Source organism: Nicotiana tabacum, chromosome 8 (assembly GCF_000715075.1).
Source record: "Nicotiana tabacum cultivar K326 chromosome 8, ASM71507v2, whole genome shotgun sequence".
In the NCBI taxonomy this organism is placed as follows: Eukaryota; Viridiplantae; Streptophyta; class Magnoliopsida; order Solanales; family Solanaceae; genus Nicotiana; species Nicotiana tabacum.
In genome coordinates, this window is record NC_134087.1 from 17,563,966 (window position 1) to 17,587,374 (window position 23,409).

Consider the following 23,409-nt stretch of genomic DNA (forward strand, 5'->3'; position numbering starts at 1 on the left):
TTTTGTAGCTATTTTAAACCTTGAAAAATATTTAAAAAGATATAGTTTTGTTTAAATACTAGTCTTATTTTTGGTAGTTATTTTGCTTACATGGGACTAGTTAAGCAACGTGTTCCTATTTCTCGGGTCCGGGTAAAAGAATAATATTCGGGTTTAAACTACCCGGTTTTAGGCCTAATTTTTGGATCTAGCCCATAATAAACCGTGTCCAGGACACGTGGGGAACCCCACCACGCGTGGGGGACATATGCCTCGAACCCCACCACGCGTGGGGCTCATTTTCATGGGCATTGTATTACAAAAATACGGACAAAACACATTTTTAAAGGAGGACTTTTGGGATTTTTGAAGGGGGAAGTACTGTATATCTTCTTAGGCTACGGGACGACCACTGTTGAATCTTCTTCTTCAAGAAGAAGAAGAAGCAAACACCCAGAAAACCCTACCAAAATCCACGACCAAACCCCACGCCCCCCAGCGAAAACCACCACCAAACGAGCCCGTCTCCTCCCAAACTCCGTCGCAACCCAACTCCCTCCAGCTTCTCCGTCGACCCACTGTCGTCCAAACCCTCCGTCTCACCACCTCCATTAACGCCGGCACCCTCACATCCAAAACCTTCAACCAACCCACCTGCTCCGACGACACCATCTCCCTCGTCGTCTCGCAACCAGTCCGTCGACCACTGCCCGACGACCAAACAACCAGTCGCACCTCCACGCACCTCCATCAACGACCAAATAGCCCCTCCTCCAGCTCCACCATCATCGACAGACCACCATCCTCACCTTCCCAGAAACCCCATAACCCTCGCTGCTTCACTCGTCAAAAACCAGTCACGACCCAACGACGCCGGAACCACCACGTCCAAACCCACCTTGAGACCACCACCAGTGACGAACACCCCACAACGCCATAACCTCCACTCTCTCACGTCCGAGCTCCAGCCATTAACCACTGCTCAAACAACCCACCCTACTGTCGCAACTAACGCCCTCGTCATTTTCCAGTCGACAACCATCACCCCGTCACTATTAAACACTGCCCGTCGACCACCACAATCGTCGACTAAACAGTCCGTCAGCTTCACGCCACTAGTTGAGCCGGAGTTCATGGAGGTGAGCTGCTCGACCTTGTGTTGAGGTCGAGTTCCAGTCCAAGGTCCAAAGGTTGAGTCGAGGTCCGGTACGTCGAGGCGCTGTCCGAGGTTCCGTCGTTGTTCTTCGTTCAGAAAGGTCCGGCTTAAGTTCCGTCGGAATCGTGTTTGTCGCTCTGAGTTTGTCGAGGTGCAAAGGTTAGTAAACCTCGATGTATTAGATAAATAAACTTACGTTGAATGTTTGAGATGCAATATAAAAATTGGTATGGAAATTTTCTGCCTATGTTTCATTGTCTGCATTTTGGTTCATTTTCATGTTATGTTATTCTTGTTTCTTTGATGTCGTTTAATTAAGTTGGATTAGTCGTTCTATGACACAAGTTTGACGTTAATCTGTTCGTCCTTTCCTTCGGTCAGGTCATTCGAAAAAATAGTATTAGTGCATGTTGTTACTACTACCGAAACACTCATTTACTAAACTCCTTTTATTAAACTTTTAACAAGTCATGGGATTTTAGTTGTAAAGAGGCCGTAAGTTTCAGTATTGTTAAAGACATAAAAATGGCATCCTTTTAAAAAATATAAAAAAATAAAAAATATAATAGTAATAATAAAGAATAAAATGAGACGAGCCTCGCCGAATAAAAGGGACAAATTGCGGGGCCCTCACAAAATATATGTATTAAATACTTAGATTCCGGGATGAGCCGTTTAACAAATTTCACGGCCCTCCCCAAAAATAATAATGCGCTAGTTGCTTTAGGCGCGCCTTTAATAATGTTATCTCCCTAAACTCGGGTGCACATTTATGTGACCCAAATCCAAATCTCAACGGAGTCGAAATGTGTCTCTAGTCACGGGCACATTGATTGTGGCGTGGCCCGAGATGCATTTCCACGACGGTGCAAATTCCTTTTAAAAAATAAAAAATAAAAATAAGAATGAGATGAGCCTCGCCGAATAAAAATACAAATTGCGGGGCCCTCAGTAAATACTTGTTTTAAATTACTTAGAATTCAGGAGGGCCGCTTAGTGAATTTCGTGGCCTTCCCAAAATAATAACGCGATAGTCTCTTTAAGCGCGTGTTTAATAATTTACTTTCTTAAGCTCGGGTGTGCATTTCATGCGACCCAAATCCGATCTCAAAACATCAAATAAAATGCGTTCCAGGTTATGAGTGCATTTCATGTGACGTAGTCCAAAGACGTGTTTTAAATGATGTTCACATTTCTTTTAAAAACAATAATAGTAAAGCGGTTAAAAGATAAATTTGCACATAAGTTCATATTGTATTAAAAATCAGATAAATAAGCCAAATATAACAGTTGAGCGACCGTGCTAGAACCACGGAACTCGGGAATGCCTAACACCTTCTCCCGGGTTAACAGAATTCCTTCTCCGGATTTCTGGTACGCAGACTATAATATAGAGTCATTATTTTCCTCGATTCAGGATTAAAATTGGTGACTTGGGACACCCTAAATCTCCCAAGTGGCGACTCTGAAATAAATAAATAAATCCCGTTTCGATTGTCCTTTAATTGGAAAAACTCCCCTGCCCCCTCTCGGGTACGGAAAAAGGAGGTGTGACAGCTCTGGCGACTCTGCTGGGGAAGATACACCCAGAACCACTGGTTCAGGGTTAAGAATTCGAGCTTAGAATAATTGTTATTATTTGGCTTTATTTATTATCTAATTATTACATGTTTTGAGCCTAATGTGCTAAATGCTGCTTTTACCGCTTTGATATTATTTGAACTATATATAAATTGTGCCGAAACCTTTCTCTTCTTACCTCCGGGGATGTGTTTACTGGTTGAGACTCCCTATTCTATTAGTGTCATACCCTAAATAAAAGAGGCTCGGAAAGTTTCTAAGCCGGCTGGCCTTTTGGTTCCCGGAAAGGAGCTCCTTACTCAGCTCGAGTTGTCCGCTCGGGTACACTGTCTAGAACACCGACCCAGTTTTTTGAACCTAGTATAACAAAGCCACATGCCGGATCCCTAGTAGGAACGTTTATTTGCATCATGTGCATTTGACTTAGGGGACTCAACATAGGGGTTGGGTCCGTCTAGGACAAGCAACCTGAAAATAATAGACAATCTTTCGGCATCCCATGTGCTACATGTTGTATTTAGTCAAGGGCGTATGGGTCATTTGGTCATTTCCAGCATGATGTTATTTTAATCAAAGCATGGGGAATATTTGTGGAATCTAAGAAGCCTTGGAATTCCCTATGTCCCCCACGCTTGCTTTTTGGGAAAGCACATGGGGAACATTTGTGGAATCCAAGAAGTCTTGGAATTCCCATATGTCCCCCACGCTTCATATGTTGGGAAAAGCGCATGGGGAGCATTTGCGGAATCCAAGAAGTCTTGGAAATCGTTATGTCTCCCACGCCACATTTTTGAAAGAAATAATAAATATAAAAAATAAAATTACAAATAAAACAAAGCATGAAAATTCAAAAAGATTTTGTATGTTTTCATTATTTTCCACAGATTAAAAAAAATCGTGAAAAAGAGGAGAAAAAATGACAGTGTAGAGATGTAACTACTTATTTTTAGAGAAAAATCAATGTCCGAGTAGTATCAAAACTCTGCCGAAATTTTGAGAAAATGAAAATGAATGTCTTATTAGTTTGTTATATTAAAAGCAAAGGAAAAATAGAGAAAAAATCATCATTGTTCTGTCTTGTTTTTAAAAAATATAGAAAAGAAAATAGTTTGTTTTGCCATAAAAATGAAAAGAAAAAAAAAAGGTTTTGTTTTAAAATGGGTTTTTATTTATTTATCTGTTTATGAAAATGTCAAAATAAAAATAAAAATAATAAAATAAAAAGAGTTGGGCGTTGAAAGTAGTTTTACTATTTGTTGCAAATATATATATATATATATATCTTTATCTGTTGCAAGAACATTTGTCTTAGTTTTTCCTTATTTCCAAAATATGTATATATATATCTTTATCTGTTGCAAGAACATTTGTCTTACCAAAAGTTTTTAGAATCCCAATTTTCAAAACAAATAATCCCAAAATATTTTCCATTATTGACTTCTTTAGAAAGTCTTTCTAGTTGTTTCTTTAAAAAAATAAAAAAAAAATAAAAAATATATATATAAAAAAAACAAAAAAACAAATCCGAAAATATTTTGATTCTTCTTTCAAAAATTGAAAAGAAAATTCAAAATTCAAAAAAAAAACATTTTTAGAAGCATTTCTTATATTAAAGGTAAAATTCCGAAAAATATTTTCTTCTTTTCTTTAGAATAAAAAAAAACGAAAATTCAAAAAATATTAGTCTTTCTTTTAAAAAGAAAATCAATCAAAAAATAATATTTCCTTGCTTCTTTTAAAGTAGTTCCTTTAAACGAAAATTCAAAAAAAAGTTAGTTCATCTGCTTATTATTATTTGCCTACTTATTCTTATTTGCCCGAACTACGCGGGTTTGATTCTCACCGGATGTGAGATACGTAGGCAACCCTCATCGGGTCCAACCCCACCTTTTTTGCTAAAAAGCCAAAAACAAATAATAATAATAAAAAAAACATGTCAAGTTTTTATTCATAAATAAGTCGGGTGATGTCCAACTTCCCCTTTTACAAAAAAATAAATAATAATAATAGCAAAAATATATATGTCAAAGTTCATAAAGAAGTCGGGTGACGCTGCTTTATCAAGACATAGCCGAATGTTCCCGAAAGGGACGCCGGAAGGCTGACTTTGCATAAACAGCCACTTTTGGGTCATTTTTAAGACTTGGTCCAGTTGACCCCCACAACCTTAAAAATCTTCGTCCCCGAGACGTTGAAAGGCCGTGTTTGCAATATTGACTTTTCTAATTTGAAAAACGATGAAAAAAAAAGTTATAAATAAGTCAGGTGATGCTGTTTTGTCATAGATAACCGAATGTTCCCGAAAGGGACGCCGAAAGGTTGACTTTGCATAAATAGCCACCTTCGGGTCATGCTTAGAATTTTTGGTCCAAGTTGACCCACACAGCCTTATAAATCTTCGTCCCCGAGGCGCTGAAGGGCCGTGTTTACAACGCCAAGTCTTTTATTGTAATTTGAAAAGAAAAAAATCAAAGAGTCAGCGGTCATGTGAATACCATCTTTTGTCATAATAAGCCGAGCCAGCTTCGGCCGCATCTTAAACCGTTCTTGCCGAAATAACCTTAGAGTATCTTTCAGTTGTCGAAAGGTTATTTTCGTAAAAGAATGGACAAGTTTGTAAAGTGTCGAAATAATCCTCCCCGGCCTCAAAATTCATGTGAAATTTGGAAGGGGCCACATTTGCAAAAAATAACCGTTTGGTTGCGCATTTGTCGAACAGAGAAAGGGAGCTAGCCTTTTGTTTGTGAAGTTTGTAAACCTTTTGATTAAAATAGGCGGGTTGTTTGATTTTCAAGTTTGCAGGTCATCTATAAACCTTTGAAACCCAGTTTGTTTCAATATGAAAATTGAAAAAATGTTCATTATTGTTTATCTTTTATTGGTCCGAACTACGCAAGGTCTGATTCATGCGGGGTCATGATACGTAGGCAATCTCCATAAGATTCGACCACAATGAAAATGAAAAAATGAAAAGAAAAAACAATGAAAAATGAAATGAAAAAATGAAAAGAAAAAAGAGAATGAAAAAGAAAAAGAAAAAAATGAAAAGAGCAAAATGAAAAAAAAAAGAAAAGAAAAAAAAGGGAAAAAAACATCGAAAAAGAAAAAGAAAAAAAGATGTTGTCAATAATGAGGACCGACTGAGTCCATTCTAACCTGTTTGTTTTGAAGATAAGTTAAGGTGGTTGGTTTGTGGTAAGCCGGGCAATGACACCCAGAATCCTTTACTTGCACCTCCTGATGCACACTCTGCGGGGATCAGGCCTAATGACGGAAGCACTCAAATCCTATTGGGAATTTGCTGACAGAGGACGATGATATTAAAGCTGGTAATAGTCTTGGCAGTATTGATGCGAAGCTCAAGTGGCTAAGATGCCAGTTTTGATAAAGTGGGAGGACGCTCCGTTCCTTGGTTAACAAGAAAGAGGCATTTGGTGGCTTATTTTGTTGTCATTTCTTTTGTTCGGATTATTAGATTTGTAATTCGGATTTTGTCCTGTGTCAAACCTTCTTATCTTTCCATTTGGTCATAGCAGTTTGTTTAGGATTTTGTTCTGGTTTGTTTGTTTGTTTTGTTATTCAAACCATTTCACCGGTCTAAGGCAAAATCCGGTCTTTTGTTAGTTCCAGTCGTCTTTTGTTTAGTCCTTTTATCATTTCGTTCAATGCCGATTCTAGGGACATGACATGCGCACCCAGTTTGGGCCTAATCTCTAAAGTTGATCATAAAACCCCGGAAAGGCGATCAGACCATTTAAAGAAAATAAGGACGGTTTGAAATTATTCAGAGCTCGAGTCATGTGGAACTGGGGCAAGTTAAGCACAAAGAAAACCGTTAAAGAAAGATTCGCCTAAATTGGCATGAGGGTCGTCCATAATAATGATAATGAGAGTGTCGCCCAACGGTGCTTTAGAAATGACAAAGGAAAAATAAAACGTTTAACATAATTGTCAAGTCCAGCACCATCAGAAGAGACTACAAACTTAAAGTGTGTTGTTTGCACTTGGCATGTTTTGAAGACTGAAATGACGAAGGCATTTTGTTCTGCTACCTAAACACTTTATCCTTCGTTACCCCTTTTGAGCCTTATTTATTTTTCTTTCATACCCCTCGTTCGGAATCAGTAACAACGAAAAAAAAGAGAAAGAAAGAAAACAACAACGAAAAAAAAAAAGAAAAAAGGAACAGAAAAGAAAAGAAAATTGATAACAAAAAAAAAGAAAAAGAAAAAAAAAAGAAAATCAAATGAAAATAGAGGAATTGGGAACTACGTTTGACCTGATTCCTCAAAGAGGATACGTAGGCGCTTCACGGCTCGGTCATAGTTTTGAAAAATGAAAAAAAAACAATTAAGATATCCCCAAGCAAGAAACTGGGGCAGAGGTTGCGGTCGTTGTAAATAAATCTAATTCCGAAGGTTGTAACTAATAACCCAAAAAATTAATGTATTTTTGAGCCTTTTATACCCTTTCTTTCTAGCCTGTCCAAAACCCCCATTACGGTCCAAAGAAAGACCTTCCGATCAGTCTTCAAAAGTTGCCAAGTCAGACAAATGAAGAGTCTTACCGGCGAACATAACATTCTATTCCACAGCAGAAAGGACTCTAATCTCCAACAGAAAGTGTCATACCGGCAACACTCCAAATCCCTAGCTGGAAAGTGATACAAATGAGAGAGTCTTATCGGTGAAAACCTTCACAGGCACCATAAGGCGATGAAAGCTGAGAGAAAAGCCAAAAATGAGAGAGACTTGATAGTGAAAACCCTTCGGGAACTGCAAGTCGAATAAGATCAAGAAGCAGATGGGGAATCGCCAATTGAAGATCTTGAAAGATGATTGACGGTAAAGGATAGGCCACATACGCATGTCATGGCCATTAGAGTCGGTATCTGCGTTTGATAGATTTTTATTTATAGTTTCTTTTGTTAAAGAGTCATCTTTTCCTTTGTCTTTTATTTTGTCTCTTTTATCTTTCTCCTTTCATAGAAAAATTCCCCAATAGAGTCTGTCCGGTCAGAACAAGTGTGAATTGACTTCAAAATAGGCCATCAGCTTTCCAAAATGGGATCTGACTAGTATATCCAAGTGGTATAGTCAGCAGGGAACAAGCGCGAGGCCAGTGTCAAAAAAGATATCCCCAGCAAAGGGAATTGACAAAAGGATTGACGAGCGTCAAGAGAGATATCCTTGCCAAAACCAAGGTCATAAACCTCAAAGGCCAAGGCCCATGAACAGAGCAAGGAGAGCAGTGAGCATGATTCGGCGAAATCCATACTAGACTAAAAGGTCGGGAAAATGCCAGTTTCCAAGCTATGCCACAAAAGAAGAGGGATATCCCCAGCAGGAAGGGATTATCCCCAGCACATAACATCATCCCCAACAAGTGGTGGAACACAGAGCAAGGAGGGAGGAAGGGAAAACCATCCCAGCAGGAGTATCACAACCAACCACCGCGTTTTAAACTAACAATTTTGTTTAATTTGAAACAGGTAAGGGAAATGGCATTGATGCAGAAACGCATGCCACAAGGGATATTATCAAACTGGGGCAGAAAATTTTCCTTCCATTTAGAAAATTTTCTGGAAGTCAGGTACCCCCAGCTGATAACATTTTACCCCCAACAGGTAAGTAAATAATTCCTCAACAGTGTTATCCCTAGCAGTTGCGAGGGGTCCAACACAAGGTTGGAAAGTCGGTATCCTCAGCGGTTAGACTTCAAAGGAGGAAGCTAATAATAATAATAATAATAAATAATAAAAAAAAGGGAATAATAATAAAAATGGGGAAGGAGAAAAGGAAAAGTTCATCCCAATCCCCAGCAAGTATTCGAGGTAAGACATTTTCAAGTCTTAAAGATATTTTGGGTTCATCCGCCCTCAAATAGGATCTGTCGGGTTCATCTGCCCTCAAATAGGATATGTTGGGTTCATCCGCCCTCAAATAGGATCTGTCGGGTTCATCCGCCCTCAAATAGGATATATTGGGTTCATCCGCCCTCAAATAGGATATGTCGGGTTCATCCGCCCTCAAATAGGATCTGTTGGGTTCATCCGCCCTCAAATAGGATATGTTGGGTTCATCCGCCCTCAAATAGGATATGTTGGTTTCAGTCTTTACATTTCTTGACAGGCGCCCACCTGAATAACAAGAGGAATACATTTTCTGTCTTTTCATTTCTGTTCAAGGTCACCCACCAGTATAATGCGGGCGTATCATTTTTCATGTCTTTTCCAGGCGCCCATCTGTATAACGAGAGGAATACTTTTATGTCTTAGTTTAAACAGGCGCCCACCTGAATAACGGGAGGAATACTTTTGTATGTGCATTCCATATTCTAGGCACCCACCTGTATAACAAGGGAATACATTTTGTGTCTTTACCATTAGGCGCCCACCTGTATAATAAGGGAATACATTCCACGTCTTTACCCATAGGAGATGTATTTCCTCTTAGGTTTGTTTAGTTTTACCCATAGGAGACGCATTTCCTCCTAGGTTTGTTTAGTTTTACCCATAGGAGATGCATTTCCTCCTAGGTTTGTTTAGTTTTACCCATAGGAGACGCATTTCCTCCTAGGTTTGTTTAGTTTTACCCATAGGAGATGCATTTCCTCCTAGGTTTGTTTAGTTTCACCCATAGGAGACGCATTTCCTCCTAGGTTTGTTTAATTTTACCCATAGGAGATGCATTTCCTCCTAGGTTTGTTTCAGTTTCACCCATAGGAGACGCATTTCCTCCTAGGTTTGTTTCAGTTTCACCCATAGGAGATGCATTTCCTCCTAAGTTCAGTTCTACCAATAGGAGACGCACTTCCTAAGTTTATTGCACCCAATAGGAGACGCACTTCCTAAGCAATGCTTTTACCAGTAGGAGACGCATTTCCTAAGAATAGTTCACCAATAGGAGACGCACTTCTTAAAGTTTAGTTTCACCCAGTAGGAGACGCACTTCCTAAAAAACAGTTATCCCCAATAGGAGACGCACTTCCTAAGTTTATTGTACCCACAGGAGACGCACTTCCTCAAAGTTAAGTTTTACCCATAGGAGATGCATTTCCTCCTAAGTTGTTTGAAGAAAAAAAAAGAAGAAAAGACCTAGTCTGATGAACCTTCTCCTAGGATCAAAATCTTAGTCTGATGAATCTTTCTCCTAAGATACCAAAACAAAAATGACCTAGTCTGATGAACTTTCTCCTAGGATCAAAATCTTAGTCTGATGAATCTTTCTCCTAAGATACCAAAAACAAAAATGACCTAGTCCGATGAACTTTCTCCTAGGATCAAAATCTTAGTCCGATGAATTTTTCTCCTAAGATAGAGACCTAGTCTGACGAACCTTCTCCTAGGATCAAAATCTTAGTCTGATGAATCTTTCTCCTAAGATGCTAAAAAAAAACAATAAAAACAAAAATTAATAAAAATTAAAAAAAAAAGAAACGCACCTGTATAACGAGAGGAATACATTTCAGTCTTTACTTTCAAGTGTTGAAATTGGGAGCCCGCCCATAATAACAGAGGAATACATTTCAGTCCTTACATTTCAAGCATTGAAGTTAGGCGCCCACCTGTATAACAAGGGAATACATCCTAATCTAGTGTTTAGTTCACTCTCAGCACTGCATCAGTAGTATCAGTGGGCTACGATTTTGCTAACGACTCACAAACCTTCCCAGTACAAACTGGGTTAGGAAATTTTGTTTGTTTTGTTTGTTTTGATTGTCAGGGGCCTGCCTGTAGAGCAGAAGATTGTTATATGTCAAAGATTGAAGAAGTTAGGGGTCCGCCTGTAGAACAGCGGGATCGTTCAAAGTCAGGCCGTAACCCATTGGAAGGCAGAAAGCCACAACAAAAAAGAGAAGCAACAAGAATCTCGCCCCAAGAATGCGAGTCAACAGTCTGAGAGGGTCAACAAAAGCTAGTCACAAAAACAAAAAGAAAAAAAAAAGAAGAAAAAGAAAAAAAGAGAAAAATGAATGAATCCGAAGCACGGATGAGGAGAACAAATGTGATCTGCTCAAGAACTAGCGCCTACAACTAGCAAGTATCAAGGTTCAAATCCAAAGTCTGTATGAAGCACCATTCAAGACTCAAGACCAAGTTTCAGAAGACTTAAAGATAGGAATCCTTGTAACTAGTAGCTGATAGGCTTAATTAGTCTTTTTCAGTTTTCATTTTTGTTGTAATGACAGGACCGCGGACCGGAACCTCAACGGAACGGCACCTCGATCGGCTCTTCACCTCGGTACACTCTACCATCTCTCTCATTCCCGAACTACACGTGGCCTGGTTCCTGTATAACCAAGGATATGTAGGCAGCTCAGATACCAGGGCTCGGTCACATTCCCTCCCTTTCCTTAAGTGTAGTCCGTCCAAGTAATGGTCGGGTCAAAAACACGTCTAGTCGTTCTTTGTCGGAAAACTCTTCGTGTTTCCAATCAAAGAGGGGCAGCTGTAAGCACGTGATTTTTGACCCTCCCCTAGAATTTTCACATTTTTAGCATGAATATGTGAAATTGGGTCCAATATAGCTATTTTAACTATTTTGACTTTATTTCGTTGCAAAAGAAAATTTCAAAAATATATATATAAATTTTAGTTTATGTATCTCTCATAAACTTGAAAAATACAAAAAATTGTACTTTATTTTGGTACTTTATATAAATTCAAAAATTACAAAAAAAAATATAGTTCTATTAATGTTTGCAGTCATTATAATTTTGAAAAATACAAAAATATTACTTCATATTTTTAACTTTATTAAAGAACGAAAATTACAAAAAAGTAGTTTTATTAATATCCTATAGTCATTTTAACTTTGAAAAATACAAAAAATATTACCTCATATTTTATCTTAATATTTAAAACGAAAATTACAAAAAAAAAATAGTTTCATTAATATTTTGTAGCTATTTTAAACCTTGAAAAATATTTAAAAAGATATAGTTTTGTTTAAATACTAGTCTTATTTTTGGTAGTTATTTTGCTTACATAGGACTAGTTAAGCAACGTGTTCCTATTTCTCGGGTCCGGGCAAAAGAATAATATTCGGGTTTAAACTACCCGGTTTTAGGCCTAATTTTCGGATCTAGCCCATAATAAACCGTGTCCAGGACACGTGGGGAACCCCACCACACGTGGAGGACATATGCCTCGAACCCCACCACGCGTGGGGCTCATTTTCATGGGCATTGTATTACAAAAATACGGACAAAACACATTTTTAAAGGAGGACTTTTAGGATTTTTGAAGGGGGAAGTACTGTATATCTTCTTAGGCTACGGGACGACCACTGTTGAATCTTCTTCTTCAAGAAGAAGAAGAAGCAAACACCCAGAAAACCCTACCAAAACCCACGACCAAACCCCACGTCCCCCAGCGAAAACCACCACCAAACGAGCCCGTCTCCTCCCAAACTCCGTCGCAACCCAACTCTCTCCAGCTTCTCCGTCGACCCACTGTCGTCCAAACCCTCCGTCTCACCACCTCCATTAACGCCGGCACCCTCACATCCAAAACCTTCAACCAACCCACCTGCTCCGACGACACCATCTCCCTCGTCGTCTCGCAACCAGTCCGTCGACCACTGCCCGACGACCAAACAACCAGTCGCACCTCCACGCACCTCCATTAACGACCAAACAGCCCCTCCTCCAGCTCCACCATCATCGACAGACCACCATCCTCACCTTCCCAGAAACCCCATAACCCTCGCTGCTTCACTCGTAAAAAACCAGTCACGACCCAACGACGCCGGAACCACCACGTCCAAACCCACCTTGAGACCACCACCAGTGACGAACACCCCACAACGCCATAACCTCCACTCTCTCACGTCCGAGCTCCAGCCATTAACCACTGCTCAAACAACCCACCCTACTGTCGCAACTAACGCCCTCGTCATTTTCCAGTCGACAACCATCACCCCATCACTATTAAACACTGCCCGTCGACCCCCACAATCGTCGACTAAACAGTCCATCAGCTTCACGCCACTAGTTGAGCCGGAGTTCATGGAGGTGAGCTGCTCGACCTTGTGTTGAGGTCGAGTTCCAGTCCAAGGTCTAAAGGTTGAGTCGAGGTCCGGTACGTCGAGGCGCTGTCCGAGGTTCCGTCGTTGTTCTTCGTTCAGAAAGGTCCGACTTAAGTTCCGTCGGAATCGTGTTTGTCGCTCTGAGTTTGTCGAGGTGCAAAGGTTATTAAACCTCGATGTATTAGATAAATAAACTTACGTTGAATGTTTGAGATGCAATATAAAAATTGGTATGGAAATTTTCTGCCTATGTTTCATTGTCTGCATTTTGGTTCATTTTCATGTTATGTTATTCTTGTTTCTTTGATGTCGTTTAATTAAGTTTGATTAGTCGTTCTATGACACAAGTTTGACGTTAATCTGTTCGTCCTTTCCTTCGGTCAGGTCATTCGAAAAAATAGTATTAGTGCATGTTGTTACTACTACCGAAACACTCATTTACTAAACTCCTTTTATTAAACTTTTAACAAGTCATGGGATTTTAGTTGTAAAGAGGCCGTAAGTTTCAGTATTGTTAAAGACATAAAAATGGCATCCTTTTAAAAAATATAAAAAAATAAAAAATATAATAGTAATAATAAAGAATAAAATGAGACGAGCCTCGCCGAATAAAATGGACAAATTGCGGGGCCCTCACAAAATATATGTATTAAATACTTAGATTCCGGGATGGGCCGTTTAACAAATTTCACGGCCCTCCCCAAAAATAATAATGCGCTAGTTGCTTTAGGCGCGCCTTTAATAATGTTATCTCCCTAAACTCGGGTGCACATTTATGTGACCCAAATCCAAATCTCAACGGAGTCGAAATGTGTCTCTAGTCACGGGCACATTGATTGTGGCGTGGCCCGAGATGCATTTCCACGACGGTGCAAATTCCTTTTAAAAAAAAAAAATAAGAATGAGATGAGCCTCGCCGAATAAAAATACAAATTACGGGGCCCTCAGTAAATACTTGTTTTAAATTACTTAGAATTCAGGAGGGCCGCTTAGTGAATTTCGTGGCCTTCCCAAAATAATAACGCGATAGTCTCTTTAGGCGCGTGTTTAATAATTTACTTTCTTAAGCTCGGGTGTGCATTTCATGCGACCCAAATCCGATCTCAAAACATCAAATAAAATGCGTTCCGGATTATGGGTGCATTTCATGTGACGTAGTCCAAAGACGTGTTTTAAATGATGTTCACATTTCTTTTAAAAACAATAATAGTAAAGCGGTTAAAAGATAAATTTGCACATAAGTTCATATTGTATTAAAAATCAGATAAGTATGCCAAATATAACAGTTGAGCGACCGTGCTAGAACCACGGAACTCAGGAATGCCTAACACCTTCTCCCGGGTTAACAGAATTCCTTCTCCGGATTTCTGGTACGCAGACTATAATATAGAGTCATTATTTTCCTCGATTCGGGATTAAAATTGGTGACTTGGGACACCCTAAATCTCCCAAGTGGCGACTCTGAAATAAATAAATAAATCCCGTTTCGATTGTCCTTTAATTGGAAAAACTCCCCTGCCCCCTCTCGGGTACGGAAAAAGGAGGTGTGACATTGAGTACAATTCATTCTCGGGCATAGCTGTTCATGAAAGGTGGTATGGGACATCTGTCTGCCGGGGAAGTCTTACATCCGAGCGAGAGGTCAGGCCTATATTCATCCTGGGTTAGTAAACCATTCGAGATGCAGAAAATGGATCCTCGCTCTCGACACCCGCCCCATTGGTCATAAGAATATAAATCGAATCCACAACTATTATATTAAATTCGTTGTTCTCACCTTAAAAGCTGGGTTAAGGAGTAGACACATAAATAGCAACAGACGCAAATGAAGGAATCCTTGCTTTTCGGGCTAAAATGAATGTAAGTATAACTTCAATAGTGACCCTATGAAAATGCCCCCAAATTTCCAATTTCTAAAGGAGTAGCATGCACCGTAAAAAGAATCTATTTTCCCCTCCATTTCTCCTCGTGTATATACATTATTATCTTTTTAATAACTACTCTCATATATTTCAAAATAGTGAAAATGCTTGCGCTTCGCGTGGTCACGTAAAGTAAATATACGAAGTAAATATTTTCTTATATCAAGAATAATAGTCATCGCTTCGCCACTCATTTTTTGGCGTTTTAGGGCTGTAAAATATGAATTCAGGACGATTCTTAGATTTTCGCATGTGATGGTCTACGCCATCTAGATAAATTCGGGTGAGCGACCCCAAATTTCCTAAAAGTTTGCGGGCGCATAAAAAACAACCTAATGAACTCTCGTTTCTCATTTTTTGGCATTTTAGGTCCATAAAATAGAAATTCAGGACGATTTTTAGATTTTCTTGTGCTACAGTCCGCGCAATCTCCATGAATTTGGACGATCGAAACTGAATTTCCTAAAATTTTGCAGGCCCATAAAAATTGACCTAATGAATAATAGTCTTCGCATCACCAAGAACGTTCCTCGTTTTTGGGCGTTTTAGCGCCATAAAAAAGGAATTAAAGACGATTCCTAGATTTTCGTGTGCTATAGTCCACGCCATTTGCATGAATTCGGACGACCGTTCCCGAATCTCCTAAAATTTTGTGTGCCTATCAAAAAGACCTAATGAACAAGAGTCATCGCTTCGCCATGACCATTCCTCGTTTCTTAAAGTTTTAGGGCCATATAACAGGAATTTAAGATGATTCCCAGAATTTAGTGTGCTATAGTCCACATCATCTGTATGAATTCAGACGACCGGCTCGAATCTCCTAAAATTTTACGAACCCATAAACAACAACCTAATGAACAACAATCATCGGTTATCCATGATCGTTCCTTGTTTTTTGGTATTTTAGGGCCATAAAATAGGAATTTAGGACGATTCCTAAATTTTTGTATGCTATAGTCCACACCATCTCTATGAATTCGGGCGACTGAACCTGAATTTTCTAAAATTTTGCGGGCTTATAAAAAATGACCTAATAAACAATACTCAACGCTTATTATTTAGGCTAAAAAATTTTATTTGGCTTAAAATAATGTAGCCAAGGTAAAAATGCTCCTAGATACGGTTCCCGAGATCCTTCTTTCTCCTACTTTCTAGGATTGTAGAACAACCTTTTCCGGTGGATTTAGTTGCCGGAAAACATCCCTTTCTTCCTAAAATTCCTCCTATACTAGTTTTCACCCAATGTGAAGACTATAAAACCGTTACTTTTCTTTGACTTCATAGCAGGAAAACAATACTTGAAATGGGGGAAAGAATCTACTTCAATGCTGGTTTTAAATCTTTTGACATTACCAGATGGTACTCCAACAAAGACACATGGTTTGACTAGGTGGAAAGAAGTCGAAACATGATGAGACGATCAACAATGAGCAAAAAGATTATGGAATGGATATGTTTTGTACTCAAAGAGGCTTCAAAAGACCAAAAGAATATAATAAGGAGATGAAAAACAAAGGACAGAATTTTAGAATACTTCTGTACCAGGAAGTACAATGAATATGGGAGATATATGAGCATCTTGTCATTACAAGGGGTCGCTAGATCAGTTATTATTATTCCCGAGTCAGTCATAAATGTAGGATGGAAGGATGTAGCATTTAAGATAGAAAGTTTCATTAAATGTGAAGCTCAATTAATTATCTCAGCCCCACCCAGAATCACTGAAGCAAACTATCCATATGCCAAAGCAGTTAAAGAGAGTAAATGGCAACCTAACATTCCTCATGAAGTTCAGGGCAACACTTTAAATGGAACTATAAAGATTGCAAAAATACCTGGAGTGAAGGATAATGGGCTTCTAAAAAGATGCGTCATTGGATACTTTGGGAAGGAAGTCAAAGAGAGACCCACCCTAGCAGATATCAGAAGATGGGTTTCTGTTGCATGGAGCAAAACTTTTGGGGTGAATATGTACGACATGGCTGGGGACTTGTATCTCTTCGAGTTCCCAAACACATGGCTAAACAAATCATTCAAGGAGAATGTACATGGAAAAATCAAAGGCTTTTTCTAGAATGGTGGAACCTCATTGCTGGTTGTATTCCCAACTCTCTTCCAGTTAAAATTAGGGGAGGGTATAAAATCCGAAAAATCGAATTTCGAACCGGCCCAAATTAATTCGGTATTTTGGTTCGGTATTTCGGTTCAATTCGGTACTAAATTTTTGATATTTCGGTATAACGGTTCGGTACTCGGTATTAGGATCTTGACAATTCGGTATACCGAAATATCAAAAATTTAAAAAATCATGTAGGAGACTAGGAGTAGACTGCCCAGTGCCCAGCGGTTGAGCCCAACCCAAAAGCCAAAATTTTAATTTTTGGAGCCCAACCCAATAATGAATAACCCAATAACCCAAAAGTCTTTCACTTTCTTACCCTCTTTTCTTACCCCCTGACCCTAGTTTACCCTAACATCCTGAGAAACCTACGAACGACTGAGAAACCTAAGAAGTAAGAACGAACGACTCCTTACGAAAAACTCAGAGATCGGTTGTCCGCTGTCGCCTGTGAGATCGCTAGATCGGCTGTGGCCTGTGAGAACTGAGATCGGCTATCAACTCTTCAAATCAAGACTTCAACAGGTTCATAACTTTTCAATTTTTCATTCTTCAATCTTTATTTTTTTGCACTAATTTGTTCTGGAACTGATACTTCTCTGCTCTACTTGTGCTGTGACTACGAGTGACTCATTTTTATGACACTGTTTGCTAGTCTATGTGGTTTGTATTATGTTCTTGGATTCTTTTTTCTAAGTCCTTTGCTATGTTTATTTGTTTAGTTTATTTATCATTATGTTCATCTAGCATTTTCAAGAAAGAGAGGAGATCAAATTCCATGTAATTTGATGATCTTAAATGACTGTTGGTTCAGCTCCTGCTGCATATTATTAAGTCGAAGGCCTTGCGGCGAGTTCCATTTTGACATGATTTTATATTGAAAAAGACTACTGCACCATGTGCTCAAATTATATTATCTACTTAAAAGAATGGTCAAGGGCCGATGGTTTCTTTGAGCCTCTGTATTATAGAAAGGAGGCTCATGTGTAGTAGGAAGATACAAATTACATAGATAACAATGCAAATGACTAGTTTCCCACCTCTTCTCTTGTTACCTTGATTTCTTTTTGCTCATTTATTCTGTTTAATAACTGTAGCAGAGAGATCTACTTACATTATCCATTTGGACAAGTCTTTAATGCCAAAAATATTTGCTAGTCACCACCACTGGCATTTCTACCATTGAGCTTGCCTTTTCAAGTTCCACATTTATTCAGTGCTATGCTGCCATCCGCTTGATTGTACAGTTTTATTTTTTTATCAGTGAGGTAATTACACATTTTTAAGCAGATACAATTCTGACAGAAAAAAATTGTAGGCTAGAAGCCATAATATTAAACCGAAACCGTACCGAACCAAAATAATAAATACCGAACCATACCGAAATATTTTGGTACGGTATTTGGTATACACAATTGATAAACCGAATATCGAAATTCTTAAATACCGAACCGAAATACCGAACGCCAACCCCTAGTTAAAACTACTTGGATCAGAGCCATGAGAGTACCTATGCACATGTGGTCACAAATGATTTTCAAAGAAATAGGTGAACTTTATGGTGGGTGGATAGCTATCGAGGAAGAGACATAGCTCAAGATGGGCTAGGATCGAAATTGCTAGAGAGGGTCGGAATATTCCATCAGAGGTTATCATAGAAAGAGAAGGGGTTAAATTTTTTATTCCAATTTGGGCGGAAAAGCAAACTCGATTTGAGTTAAGCATGCCAGAAAAGGAAGAGTCGCCGGAGTCTCTGAAGGCTACTGAAATATTCAATGGGTCGAAACCATTGAAAGACCTAAGGGTAAAAACCCCCTGCGTAATTAATGGGAAGGACAACCAACTGGCTGTGAACATTGGAAGCAGTAAAAGATGCTTTGAATTTATTGTGGAGGCACGTGCCAGGCATGCAGATAGGGTAGGGAAAGAAACTTGTTGGGCTCTTCTAGGGTTGGGCCAGTATCAATATTTAGGCCTGATTTTTCAGCCCAAGTCATTTTTAATGACTTTCAACAAAGCCTCTCAGAAGACTTAACTTATGACTGTTGCTTAGAAGAACTGAAGATTGTATCTAACGTAAACCAACCCCCCTCTCTAAAAAATCAACCATCAACTGGCGAGCACTCTGAAAGAATGGCAAGCTATACTGAAAATTCAATTACATGCATGGTGACAGAAGAAGAAACTGGAGCAGGGTTACATGGAGATAATGTAGTAGATGCTATGGCCATTATCACTGTGGGAGAAGACCAATCAAAAGTAGAATCTGAGCAGCAACTACAATTAAGCCAACTCAATTCAGGGATCAATGGTGAAGATTGGGGAGTCGAAGAAGCTACTCCTATCTCTATTCAGCATCACAATTCTTTTCCAGAAAAAGAGATGAATGCAACACTTTGGGTACATCAGAATTTAATCAGATTGAGTAAGATGTTTGGGGTGGATTTTCAGGGGCACGAAGAAAAAGCGTTGGAGCTTCTACTGCAAATCGACAGTTGTAGACAAAGTAGAAGGATGGAATCATATTCAGAAATCAAAAAGAATAGATTTAAAGGTAAGAAAGAGCTGAAAGATCCAGTTTCTTTTGATGTCAAGTTCAAAGTAATGGAAAAAGAAGTAGGGGGAACATTCTGCCAATTATTGAATTATGCTGATTAATTTAGTATCATGGAATGTCAGGGGTTTGAACGATTTGGCTAAGAGAAGGATTATAAAAAGTTTGGTGAGGGAGTGGAAGACAGATATTATATGCTTTCAGGAAACAAAATTAGAGGGGGATATAAAGGAGGTTATTAGTCAGGTTTGGGGAGGGAGATGGGTGAGGTATGCATGTCTAGAAGCCAGTGGTACTAGAGAAGGTATCGCAATGTTATGGGATTGTAGAGTTTGGGAAGGAGATGTGTTATAAATAGGAGAGTATACTCTGACATGTAAATTCAAGGATCTTTTGCAAAATTTTGCATGTCATATCACAAGAGTATATGCTCCTAATTGTGACATTGAGAGGAAAGTTGTATTGGGGGGGGGATAGCGGCAGTAAGAGGATTGATGGAAGGGCCATGGGATGTTTGTGGTGACTTCAATGTCAATAGATTTCCTTCGGAAAAAAGTAATTGCAACAGAAGGTCTAGAGCTATGGTGGAGTTCTCAGATTTTATCGAAGACATGGAACTTATTGATCTCCAATAAAAAGGGGGAATTTATACTTGTTTCAAAGGAGATAATCAGATCATAGCATCCAGAATTGACAAAATCTTAATTTCAGCAGATTGGGATGATAGATTCAGGAACATAAAACAAGTAGTCCTACAAAGGCTGATATCAGACCACGTTTCTATCTCACTACAGTGTGGGTCCTGGGAGCGAACCAAATCCTACTTTAAGTTTGATAATTGGTGGTTGAATACTGAAGGTTTTGTAGACATGATCAGAGAATGGTGGACCTTTTTTGAATTTCACGAGAGGCCAGATTATGTGTTAACATGCAAACTCAAAGCCTTAAATAGTAAACTCAAAGAATGGAGCAAAAGTAGCCAAGGAAACCTGGGGGGTTCAAAGAACCGAGCTTTTAAAACATTTGGCAGTCTTTGATGCCATTCAAGAAACAAGAGCATTGACTGAGGAGGAATCTGTGCGGAAGGCTTCTACCCTCATGGAAATGAGGAACATCTGAAAAATGAAGAAGCTGCATGAAGGCAAAGATCTAGGGCTCCGTGGCTTAAGGAAGGAGACAGGAACACTAAGTTTTTTCACCAAACTGTTAATGCGCGTAATAAATGCAACAACATCGATCAACTAGTCGTGAATGATGAAACAATTGAGGAACCAAGGAGAATCAAGCTTAGATCATTGAATTCTACAAGAATCTTTATTCAGAAGCTATGGAATGGAGACCTGAAGTCAATTTCGACAACTACCCCACAATATCAGAAGAAGAAAAAGATTACAAAGCAACTTTGAAGAACAAGAAGTGCTATCTTGTTTGAAGATATATGTAGTAAATAAGACTCCAGGGCCGGATGGATACACTATGGGTTTCTTCATCAAATGTTGGGACATTTTGGAACAAGATATAATGGAGGCTCTCCATAATTTCCATTCTCAGGAACTGTTTGAAATAAGCTTCAATGCAACATACATAACCTTGATTCCTAAGAAGATTGGAGCCAAGGAACTCAGGGATTTCAGGCCTATAAGCTTAATAGGCATCTTTTATAAGTTGCTTTCGAAGATTCTAACAGAGAGACTCAAAAGGGTGATTAACAAATTGGTGGATGCACATCAGATGGCTTTTATCAAAGGAAGACAAATAATGGATGTTGTTCTAATAGCCAATGAAGCAGTAGACTCAAGAAACAAACTAAAAAAACCAGGAATTTTGTGCAAACTAGACATTGAGAAGGCATATGATCATGTGAATTGGAGGTTCTTGTTGAAAATGCTGGAACCAATGGGTTTTGGGAAGAAATGGATTACCTGGATGAGAGCTTGCATATCTTCAGTTAAATTCTCTATTCTCATTAATGGATCCCAGAAGGTTTCTTCCCTGCACATAGAGGGCTCAGACAAGGAGATCCCCTATCTCCTTTTCTCTTCATAATTGCTATGGAGGGGCAGAACAATATGATCAAAACTGCAAAAATCAATGGATGGATCAAAGGGTTCGAGGTAGCAAGTAGGGGCAACAACAATCTGGAGATTACACATCTCCAATATGCTGACGATACTCTCATTTTTTGTGATGCAAAAGAAGAACAGTTGAGGTATTTGATAATTATCCTGCTCTTATTTGAAGGTATCTCAGGATTGCATATTAATTGGAAAAAGAGTCATCTGTATCCAATCAATGATGTGCCTGAGATGGAGCAATTATCACTGAGTTTGAGAGGTGCAGTATGATCTCTTCCTGCTATCTATTTGGGCATGCCTTTAGGTGCTAAGTCCAAGTCCAAGGAGATATGGAATACAATCATTGAGAAATGTGAGAAGAAGTTATCCAAATGGAAAGCTCAGTACCTTTCTATGGGAGGAAGATTGATTCTGATCAATTCAGTACTTGACTCACTTCCTACATACATGTTGTCACTCTTTCCCATCCCTGTAAGTGTTATTCAGAGACTAGATAGACTCAGAAGATCTTTCCTTTGGCAAGGAAACAAAGAAAAGAAGGGGTATCATCTAGGGAAATGGAAATTTCTGATGATTGGCAAAAACAAAGGTGGGCTAGGCATCAGGAACTTTAAAAATCAAAACAAGGCTCTTAAGATGAAGTGGTTATGGAGATTCTCTCAAGAACCTCAATCCCTATGGTGTAATGTCATCAAATCTAAGTATGGAGAGGAAAACAACTAGGTTTCAAAGGAAGTCAATACAACATATGGGGTTAGTTTATGGAGATCCATCAGAACACTCTGGCCTATAGTGAAGAGCCAATCCTGCATCAGAGTGAAGAGTGGTACCAAAACATCTTTCTGGAAGGATAATTGGATGGGATCTAGAAGCTTGATGGAACTATTTCCAGATATGTATGGTTTAGCTCAATACCAACAAAAGACAATAGCTGAAATGTGGACCCCTCAAGGTTGGAATCTGATACTGAGAAGAAGGCTGAATGACTGGGAGCTGACGAGGTTGACTGAACTTTACAAGCAACTGGAAACATTCAAAGGCCTTCAGAATGGTAGGGATGCACTATGGTGGAAGGGCCACAACAGAGGAATCTACAAGGTGAATGAGGCTTACAAGATGCTTAATCATACTAATGTACAGATTACTAACTGGCCATGGAAACACATCTAGAAAGTTAAGATACCTTACAAGGTATATTGTTTCACCTGGTTACTTGCAAAGGAGGCAGTCTTGACCCAGGATAATCTTATGAAGAGAGGGATCCCACTGTACTCTAGGTGTTTTTTATGTGGGGAAATAGTTGAGATAGTTAGCCATCTATTTCTACACTGCAGGATCACAGATCAACTATGGAAGATATTCATTAACCTCAGAGGTATTTCATGGACAATGCCCTCTAAGATTACTGAAGTGCTCACTAGTTGGGATGAAGCTGGAACTGGAGCTATTAAGAAGAGATAGATGGAGGACTGTCCCCGCATGTATATGGTGGACAATATGGAAGGAGAGAAACTCTAGATGTTTTGAGGATAGTAGCAATTCAATACAGAAGATCAAAATGAATTGTGTCCTACTTTTTTATTTTTGGTGTAAACAAAAGTGGCCAGAAGATACTGTATCGATCCTAGAAGTCCTAGAATACTGCTAGGATTGTAGCTCAGTAGTCTATCCTTTTGCACACTATAAATATGTTTTCAATATAACCTATGTACTGTTATATATCAATATACACAAATGTTACCTTCTCAAAAAAAAAAAAAAACAATACTCAACACTTCTGTTACGACCCAAAATCCAACTAGTTGTGATGGTACCTAACCCAATTCGCTAGATAAGCCAATTTAACAATTAAGGACTAATAGCACAAATCATGAGCTTCTAAGAATAGAGTTTACAAAGTTTATATGAAGTAAATACGTCATATGTTTGAAAAGTACATAAATAGAGTTGTATGAATGTAAGGCTACCATAAATAAGAGGCAGGTACAACCG